Raw genomic sequence first — 10,625 nt, 5'->3', positions numbered from 1 at the left:
AATTTTAACATTTATAATATAAATTTTTTCAACAAACATAAATTAGACAATTGCAGATCAATACGCAGTGAGTGTAATAGAGCATGATTTTTTTTTTAAAAAAATCAAGTTATAAATGAGAGGAACACTAACGTCTTCAAATCCCATGGTTGCCCTGACCTACTCATGGTGGAGAGAAGAGATCACGGAAGCGAATAACAAATGAAGAAATATGAGAATAGCATGCCTACAATTGTAAAGAAGAAAATGAAACACAAATTAATAAGAATGAAGAAAGAAGAGATAAATCCATAAGGTTGAAACACGAATCATTTAAATACTAAACATTAAATATATTGCAACTTGGGAAATTTGTAGCAAGCAATGACAACACCCTTATTAGAGATGGTATCATATCTCTTGATGAAGGGAAGATCAAACAGGAAATCTTAGATAGGCTACAAAATATTGAGAGGGGTGAGTTGGAGGTTGAACTTGCGTGTGTTCCCCTCACTCAATAGCTGGATAGATGTTAAGGATCAAAACTCAATTGAAACCACATTTTGGAGCACAAATCATAGGAATTTCTATGTGTAGATAGTCCTGTCTCATTCTCTCTTGTACATTATTCCATGACTTTGATGGGATTACTTCACTATCCAAGTTTCTAACTTTAAATATATTTATTTTAGTATTATTATATATTTATTGTTTTTTAGTATTTAATAGTTAATATTATTAGTATATATGAATAAGATAATATTAATACATAAAACTAAGTTGTATTAGTATAAATAACTTATTTAGTAGTAATAAATATATGCCTTTATAAAAAATTAGTCATTAATAAAATTGATTAATATTTTATACTAATGCAATGTTATGGTGACTAAAAAACTAAGAAAATCAAAACATCTCTATTTTAAAAATTATTGTATAAAATAGATTTAAAAAAAAACACAATCAAAGACGTCTTGAAATTGCCTTTTTTAAAAAATTGATGTAAAATCATTTTGAAAGTGAGGTAAAATTAATGTAACTCAATTTTGGTCAAATTTGCTTTGTATTTAAATTTTAATTTATAATTATTCTAAAAAATAGATTGACAATAATCAATTGAATTTGTGAAGATTTTAAATAGAAAATTAGAATTTAGAATTCTAGATAGAAAAACACCACAAAACTAAATCTGCTTCATTTTAAAAATAGGTGAACTAAATTAGTTAAATAAATTTGAGGTTATACTTTTCCTTTTAAAAAATACTCAAGAGGTTATACTTTTCCTTTTAAAAAAAACTCAAGAGGTTATTATACTTTTCCTTTAAAAATAAAACTCAAGAGGTTATACTTTTATGCTGCAGTATGAGCAAGGAACGTACTTAAGATAATGTACTTAACACGCTGCTGTTATTTATTGAAGGTTGAATTATTATTATTTTTTTTAAAATTAGATACCAAGCTGCAATGAAAGAGAAAGAAAAAGAAGCACGTACATCATATAATAATAATAATAATAATAATAATAATAATAATAATAATAATAATAATAAGAAGAAGAAGAATGGCAATGCCATGTGAGCTTTCCAAATGTTGTCACTAAGAAAGTAAGTAAAAAATTGCATAAATCTTTCTTATGTCATGTAGACCTCCTTTAAAAAATCCATATATAAGATACTCAGTAGACATCCCAGCCAATGCTATACATGAAAATTTGTAACATGCACGAAGTGGAAAAGTGTTAACAATCAACAGATATAGTTGTAAACAATCTAAGATTCACATGAAACTCAAGATAATCAAGCAGTTTAATGAACTAAAAACATGTATTCGATCGATTAGATTATTGAACATGGAGTCACTCAACCTAAACTGCTACACAAAAACTTTGTCATATAGGTAAATTGTGGCAAAGGTCAAAGCCAGATTGCTAGGACAAACAAAGCTTCTAATAGATATAAGATAAAATGAATACAATAAACATGTACATATATAGCAGGATGAAAAATGTTGTTGACTTCTTTCTAAGCCAAATGCTTATTTGAACAATGCCCTTACTCAGGGACATGATCGTTTGCTTCTTCTTCCCTTTTTTCTTCAGAGATAGTCTTAGCAATCGTAAAGCTAGGCAGATTTGTTGAAGATAGAAGCCTAGCCCAAATTCTATCAGTAATTAGCACTTTGTTCTGTCCCTGAGTGATTCTCTACATAACAAAGCAACCAACATAATGCTTCTAAATTCTATAGTTTCCTACTCAAAATTACAACTTCATTCACTCAATCATAAACTTGAAAACTAACTTTGAATTGGAAAGTTTAAATCCATTACATTCTTAACAAATAAATCATATCTATGCTGGAGAAGCAGAACCAACAATATCAAGCAGGGCAACGAACTCACATAAAATGGTATGTACCTATTGCCTGTAATACCATATAAGGTCTCATCAAAATTAAGTAATCCAAAGATTTATAAATAAATATAACCTAGAAGGCTAGAACAGGGTAAAAGAAAGAGAAATGAAGGAGCAACATTCTAAGAAAAAAAGATGCAAGAGTTAACTCTAATATTGTGTTGTAGTCTCATTTTAAGAGTCTAGGAATGCGTAATTTTTGTATGCCCATTTTACTTTTCCTGGATTCAATATCATCTTTTGACAGACTGACTGCCATTTAACTTTTTATCCAAGTATTTTGGGACTATATAGAGAATGCTGAAGTTACAGAAAAACCACTTCTGTGGCCAAACTAAAAAATCTCAGTCACCTCCTTTTGAACGTCAACAATATTAAAAATTAAAAAAGCAACATACTATCATGCTAAAAAGATGGGAAACTCAAAACTGCAAAACATACAATTCTATATTATTTTATTTCTAATGATTGCTACATATTTGATGTGTTTTCCTTTGAAGTAGAAGGATACATAAATGGGTTAAAAGGACTAAATTTGCTATGTTCTTCCCTTTTGCAGTACATTTAGCATTCACAGGATGAGAAACCAAATTTTTTGTTATTTCCTTGGACAACTCATTAACAACAGCAACAATGTTCCTTGCTTCATGAGAATCATCTAAAGCTTCTACTTTCAAAAGTATGTGGTTGTCCTTCAATGGCTCTGTTCCTGATATATTTCCACTCAGATTTGGTCCTTTAACAACTACTCTACATCTATGCTCTGTTGCATACCTAATAAAAGGAATAGCCAAAACATATAAAAACTGCTAATTCGTTTGGTAGATAAGAATTGCTAAACCTTGATAAGTTTGCTTTGAAAGTTCTAAAGGGTCAACCACAAATATTTTTTCTCTTATAATTAAGTAAATATGTTTGGTAGTTTTAGTTATGAAGGAGCATTTGAGCCTGCTGCTTTCACTCTTTAACAACAATTTGGTTGGTTTCAAGCTCAAAAATGATTATAAATATATATGCACTTACTTTTTTATTTTATTTTATTTATACTTTGATTTTCTTTTTCAATCTCATTCTCTCTTTACTTTGTATCACATTGTTTATTACATTTATCACTTTTTTTATTTCCCTCTCTGTCCCTCTTATTTAATTTCCACTAAACTCCCTTAAAATTAAAAAATAGGATTTACAATTTCATAACTCTTTTCAAGCTTGTGTAGCGATAATTCTAGCTGGGAAAAGATTTTCGCACCTATTACCCAGATGTCGGTGCAGCTTGATAATAGTTTCCTCCTCTTCCTTGGTGTAGTTTCCTCTTTTGAGGTTTGGCCTTAGGTAATTCAGCCACCTTAGTCTGCAACTCTTTCCACATCTCGCAAGACCTAACAAATTAATAACAACAACAACAAAGTAAAACCAATTACAATGGATTCATATATGATTTAGCTATAAGCTGTGCATGTATATAATTAAATATTGAATATATGGTTCCTACAAATTCATGTAGAAGTTAAACCAAACCTTGAAAACAGAGAAGAAGAAAAATTGAAAGCCACATTGGCGACTATATTGATGGTACATACTCTCACATACTTAATTTGTTTCTGACCAAACTATTTGATAAGTTCCATTCCCACCTGAATTGCATGAAAATAACCAACAAAAAAAAAGCAGTGACAACAATATACTCTTAATGGCAGTCATAACAACCATTATTGCCTATCCAAAAGAAATAATTTCTCTGTAGTATCAAGTATGATCATATACACAGGTAATTGAATGGTATTTGCATTAACAAATGTTGCATGTGTATCTATCAACTGCAAAGTCGAGAGCATAGTTGTTGTTAAGCCTCCGAAGTGCTAGTATTTGAAAAAGGAAACATGTAGCTTCTCCCATTGTTGTTATGTTGATTTGATTTCCTATTTGGGTTGACTGCAGCAGAGAATATCAATATCAAAACCAACTTAGACATAGGAAAAACCAATTTTGTATCATGTGATGAATTGTAGATCACTTTGAATCTTGTGATACATGGATAAAGCAGTACAATTCCATTATTATTATTATTATTATTATTATTATTATTATTATTATTATTATTATTATTTACAATAAGGCATAATAAAATCAAATAATAGAGAACAACCGTGAGAATTAAAAACTTGCGATATTATACCTCTCTTCCAGGATGGAATGAAACTTTAGGTCCACCCGTGACCTCAATGGCAACAACGTCAGCCAACTGCGTCAACACAAACACAACATTAAGCGCACAAACACCAAAGACAAAAAAATCATCACGGTCATATATAACAAATCAAAAAGGATTCCCAAAATTCTAATTTTGGAATTGTATATCATTTTGTTTAATGTCTACATTGACTAAACAAATAAAAAACTTGAAATTTAGGGGGGAAAATGTTGAATCTCAAGTACCCGTGAATGTGCTTGTTCTAAAAAATTGAAACTTTTTGGGGCAAAACTCCCCATCCAGCAACACCCAGGCCATCAATCATAGTTGTGTGTGAATCAGTTCCCGTCATTTGTGTTGAACACAACTCTACCAAGGTATTTTAAATTAACCTGCAAAATTAAAATGACAATATTCAGAAAAGAAATTTGAATCACAGGATGAAATTTTTTTCGCTGCATGTAAAATTAAAAGTATTCTATATCAGCAAAATTAGTATTCAAATTAAAAGTATTCTATATCAGCAAATTGATTTTGGTACTGCATATTATCAAGAAGAAGAACAATATTATCATCATCATCATCGTCGTCGTCGTCGTGTATTCTATATCAACAAAATTAGTATTCAAATTAAAAGTATTCTATATCAGCAAATTGATTTTGGTACTGCATATTATCAAGAAGAAGAACAATATTATTATTATTATTATTATTATCATCATCATCATCATCGTCGTCGTCGTCGTCATCATCATCATCATCATTTATTATTATTATTATTATTATTATTATTATTATTATTATTATTATTATTATTATTATTATCATGAACCTGAAAAGTCGAGAAGAGGCTTCTCTTTTCCAATAATAATAATAATAATAGAGAAGAGGCATCATGAATCTGAAAGAGGGATTCTGCATAATCATTGATACTGTTCCATCTCCATGATTCAAAGAACCACGAAAACTTCAAAGAGATTTGAAGGAAAACATTCAGAAATAGAAAGATAAAAAATAAAAGAAAAAGAGGAGAAGATTGAGGAAGAGAAAGAGAAAGACGGAGAAAGAAAAGATTGGGAAATAAAGAGTAATGTGGAGAAGATTGAGGAAGAGAAAGAGAAGATTGAGGAAAGGAGAGTAACGTGGAGAAGATTTAGGAAGAGAAAGAGAAATGGGGAGAGAGAAGAGAATTTTGATTATTAAATGAAATTAAATGGGGAGTTGAAATCTGCCAATCAGGGAGTGACATATGTTCGAAACTGCACATGCAACGCGATACGTGGTGGGGGCAATAGAAAAAAATAAGCAAAAAAATAAAGGAACAAAATGACCAAAAAAACCAAAGAAATGGATAGGTGTCACAATCTTAGATAGGAGTATTTTAGGATTTTTCAGGGGTATCTCTTTTATAAATAGTATATAGATACCAACATTTCCTAATTATTGATCTTATCCATCATGGTTTGGCAGGTTCAACACCGTTAGTTCAGCCAATCACTTCTTTTTCCAATGTCATTATTATTTAGTGGAACTTTAATTTTCTGCTTGATGGAAACTAATCAGTACTAGTCATGTCATGTCTATAAACACTTAGGTAAGACATCAGACATGTAATGAATATGTTAGATAAATTACATGTTCGGACAAAAAAATATATGCCCATTAAGGACTCACATGCTCACATTTTAAAATATTAAAAATATATATGAAAAGCAGAATGTCCATTAAGGACTCACATGCTCACATGCAGAATATCTATTAGAACCTTAGGTTAAAACACTAACCTTGTCTCCCTCTTGTTTCCTCCATTTAGTAATGTTTCCTTGGTTCTGTGAAGTAAAAAAGAAAAAATAAATAAATAAAAAAAAATTGAAGACTAGTTGCTTCCATGGAAGGAGAGAAAATTTATGTCTGCAAGCATTAGTTACAACGGATAGCATCAAAATGTTCTCACCATTGTCGGTCACAAAGCTGGCATTTCAAGGAAGCAGGAACATTTTGGATGTCATTTTCATCCTCAACCTTGTCAAGGGCCCATAGTTAGAGCTTACATTTAAAATTCAGAACCAAATTAATCAAATATTCAAAATTCAGAAATTCATTGAATTCCACAAATTAATAGTTTAAAATTCAATTAAGTTAATGATTATAAGAAGGACAAAAACTCTTACTAGATTTATGATTTACCAAATCAGAACATGTAAACTGTACATGTTTTAAATGTCTCAACTTGAAAAACGCCTGCATAACAACAAATACCTCAATAAACAGCATTGAAATGATTCATTCAAAAGGTCCAAGAGGCGACTGCAAACCTGATTAGGCTTAAAAACATGACCATGAGGAGTTGTCAATTGGAAAGAAAACCTCAACTTCTGCAGGTTAGGACAAGCATAAATGAAAGTAACAAATTAAAAAAAATCAAAGCCATACAAGAGTTACATGTAGAAATGCATAGGAGATATAAATTCAAATGCAACAGTTCAGACTTCAAACACATGATAGAATGACAATCATTGAACATACTAATTAGAAGGAGAAAAAAAAAACCTATATATCACCATTGATAACTTACAAATAGGATACTAAACCAAAATAGACAACATACTTTTTCTGGGTTTCACCACTTCCAACATCACTGTCCAGAACTGTGATTTCTGCATTACCAACTTCAATAATTCCAGTGACATATATTGGCAACCAGAATGCAAGGTAGAGCTTGTTAATCATTTTAAATAAAAACCATAGAAAATGAATGGGCTAATAATAACAAGTACTATCCTATAGAGACAAAGGAAGCCTAAACTGTGAACAGCTTTCATAAATTTCTCAGAGGTCAGACTTATTAACAGCAAGATTATGACAGCAAATGGAGAGAGAACTATAAACTTACAGGATGGCTGAGACTCAAAATCGACTACAACCAAATGGCTACTAGATCACCCTTCACCAACTATTTCCTACTTTCCTTTTGCCAGACAAATGTCGTGATAAGGCAATGGGATTACCCCATCAACTATCCCAATTTCTAAAAAAAAACTAATTAAAATTTATAATATTAGTAAAATAAGGATTCTAGACATATTAAATTAGTTAAATACCTTAAGGTGGCCTTTCTTGGTCAATGAATAAACTCTTTCTGGGAGTGACAATATCAATGGAATGGAAATCCTACACCACAATAAGAAATACAAGTTACATATTATCACTAGATATAATGAGGTCAAGATATATCGGCAAAGAAGAAACAGGAAAATATATGGAAATATCCCCCATAAAGCTGCAATTTAAAATAAGATTGTTTTTAGTAAAGCACTTTCCTATTGCTCTCTAGAAAACCTAATGACTCGACTTGATTGAAGAAGTCCTTGGCATCTCCTGGGATTCCAATACCCAAGAAATTTTTGCCAGACCTAATATTTTATCCCCTGGAAGCTGGAAAACACAAAGCCAAAAACATTAGCATTAAAGACGAGCATATTGCTCCTCCCTTTTCTTCTTCAGCCACAGCTTAAAAAGTACAAAGGAGAACAAAGAAAAGAGCACAAGCACAATTAATACAATGATAACTATAGCACTAGTGCTTCTTCCGGTTTGTAGCATCTTTTGAAGCAGGTGGTGAGTCGTCGAAAAAGCCTAGAAAGGAAATTAAAATTGGATGAGACAAGCTTTGAAACCACTTTCAACCTAAGCGGGGAAATATTATACAACGTTTATTTGGGTGCAGTCATGTTTATCGCAAAAAAAAAATGCAAATTTAAGGTTTCCTAGAGCATAGATTGAATCGCAAAAAACAAACAAAGAAGGTTAGGTTGAGGAGAGAACAAACCAAGAATGAAGTGCAAAGAGAAAGCAACGAGGATAAGGGTGCGCGAGGTTGACGCTGCGCAAGGTTGTGGGTGCACGAGGTTCAGGGAAAACCAGGTTTAGGGTGCGTGACGTTGACGTAAATTGACTGAGACAATGTGTAAAAATTGTTTTTTTTTTCCACCTATTTACAAAATTGTCACGGCGCCTTATATTAAAATGATTCTCTAGAATCCTCGTAGTTTTCATAACGTAGAATGCAGCTTTTGTAGCAGTGAACCATCAGAAAAATTTATAAATCTGAAATATATCTTGGTCCATTTAATTACTTCAAGGACATATATCATTATGAAATTCCTCTCAAGATTTAAAATTATTAATTATGAATTGAAGTATTTATACTAATTTTTGGACTCAGGGACGCACCCTTAGAAATGAAAATAAAGATAAAACAAAATTTAGCTTGAGATAGTTAAAATAATTTCTAATTTGTTGAACCAAAGATGCACTTGGTTGTATGAAATGAAATAAGGTTAAAGGCTACAACAGTTTTATTTTTGTTTTTGCTAGTGATGCAATAGTGATATTTATTTAAGTACATTTATTTTTAATATAATTTAATTCTTTAAAAAAATTAACCACTTGATTAAATAAAGTTAAATATAAATAAAAAATACTATTCTAAAAAATAATAAGAATATCTTAATCTTAATATATGTAAAAAATACTATTTAAGTACATTTGCAATTACCTTGAATTTTAATATATTTTTACTAAAATGTTTCATTCTTAATCTTAGAATTGATAGGATAAAATGAACATTTCGACTAACTTTTTTTTCCTATTAGGAGACCGTTTGCAATATGGATTAGCATATGAAACTGATTCCAATGGAAATGTACTTATGCTATATGTTTCTTCACTACATGATCATGAAAAACTACATTTCAGCTGCGGTGGTCTAAAAAAGAGAGAGAGAGTACTCTAAGTGAAAAATAAAGATCATAGGTTTAAGGAACATGTCCGTAAAAAACAACAGAACAAATAATTTTTAATATTTGAAAGAATATAAGATTGACTTCATCATAAAAAATAAAGATCATAAGTTTAAATTTTTTCATTAAAAAAATAACATTTGTTGATTAAAAAATTCTTAATATTTAAAATATTTAATAAATAATTTAATCCTCAAATTAGTCTAAGTGATTTAATTTGGTTATTAAATTTAAAAAAAATTCAATTAAGTTCTTAATTTTTTTTCTTCTTGGAGACAATCTATTTGAATGAAATGACATTATTATATACAACAAAACTTTATTTTCAAATATTTAACTTAATTATATAACCAAAACTCAGAACTCAAGATCTCCTGTTAAATAAGAATAACCTTATGTGAATTGATCTACACACTCATTACTTCACTGGCCACTTTGATGCACATATAAAAAAATAACTAGCTTGACTTGATTCCCTCACATTCAGCTATCCGATGGCTTTGTGCTATCACAATGAGTGATACACCAATTGCAACTTGCATGCCGTACAAGTTCTTGTGTAAACTTAATTAAGCATTTTTTAAATAAAAACATACATAAAAGAATATTAATTATTCACAAAAAAAAGTAGAAGAAGAAGCATGTAGGAAGACTATTATTAAGTTACAGTTACAAGCTCAAATAACCTCTTTCAAATGTTTCATATTAAATGAATATTGTTTCCCGAATCATTTCGCAAGGCTGCATTTCAAACATGCCTACAGAAGTGGTGTGGGACTGCGTGAGCAAGCACCTCTACTCCTCCGCCGACAAAGTGGCTGCCTTGACCGCCGACCCCGCCGACATCTACATGCAGGCCCAGGCCCTCTTCCTCGGCTGCCACTACCGCCATGCCTTCCACCTCCTCAATGCCTCCAAAATCGTCCTCACCGACCTCCAATTCCGCTACCTCGCTGCCAAGTGCCTCGTATTCTTCTATTTCCTTTCCTCTTTTTTCATTTGATTATTAATTAAATAAACCATTCATTGAAAATACACATCAATTCTAATAATCGGATGTCGTTTTGTTTTTCATTTAAACGAGTTGAAACGTGATTTTTGAATGAATTCAAATAGTATGAGTTACAACTTATAGTTATTTCAAAGGGAACTTTTAAATGGGATTTTTGTGGTATCTGTTGGGAAATTGGAAAAGGGTACTGAGAAGGTTATGAAACTTGATGCCAAGTGACTCTGCGTCAT

The 10,625-nt window shown here is 30.9% G+C and overlaps 1 long non-coding RNA gene across 16 annotated transcripts; it reads right to left on the bottom strand.

The window, feature by feature from the left end:
• Positions 1-1,849: 1,849 nt before the first annotated feature.
• Positions 1,850-8,604, bottom strand: LOC102668977 (uncharacterized). 16 transcript variants are annotated; one of them, XR_005890218.1, is made up of 16 exons: positions 8,411-8,602; positions 8,143-8,217; positions 7,683-8,016; positions 7,475-7,609; positions 7,190-7,250; positions 6,897-6,956; positions 6,753-6,822; positions 6,536-6,627; positions 6,366-6,410; positions 4,827-4,973; positions 4,567-4,632; positions 4,155-4,322; positions 3,909-4,024; positions 3,640-3,769; positions 2,378-2,400; positions 1,850-2,180 (listed from the first exon to the last, which is right to left on the bottom strand). It is a non-coding gene; the product is annotated as an uncharacterized lncRNA (long non-coding RNA). The 16 variants fall into 16 exon arrangements; XR_005890225.1 differs by having other exon boundaries at positions 2,394-2,400; positions 6,536-6,603; XR_003266069.2 differs by having other exon boundaries at positions 1,850-2,400; positions 3,971-4,024; positions 6,536-6,603; positions 8,411-8,603.
• Positions 8,605-10,625: the final 2,021 nt, after the last annotated feature.

Source organism: Glycine max, chromosome 20, assembly GCF_000004515.6.
Source record: "Glycine max cultivar Williams 82 chromosome 20, Glycine_max_v4.0, whole genome shotgun sequence".
NCBI lineage: Eukaryota > Viridiplantae > Streptophyta > Magnoliopsida > Fabales > Fabaceae > Glycine > Glycine max.
The sequence above is the reverse complement of the archived record's forward strand: the minus strand, read 5'-3'. Positions and strand labels throughout refer to the sequence as shown.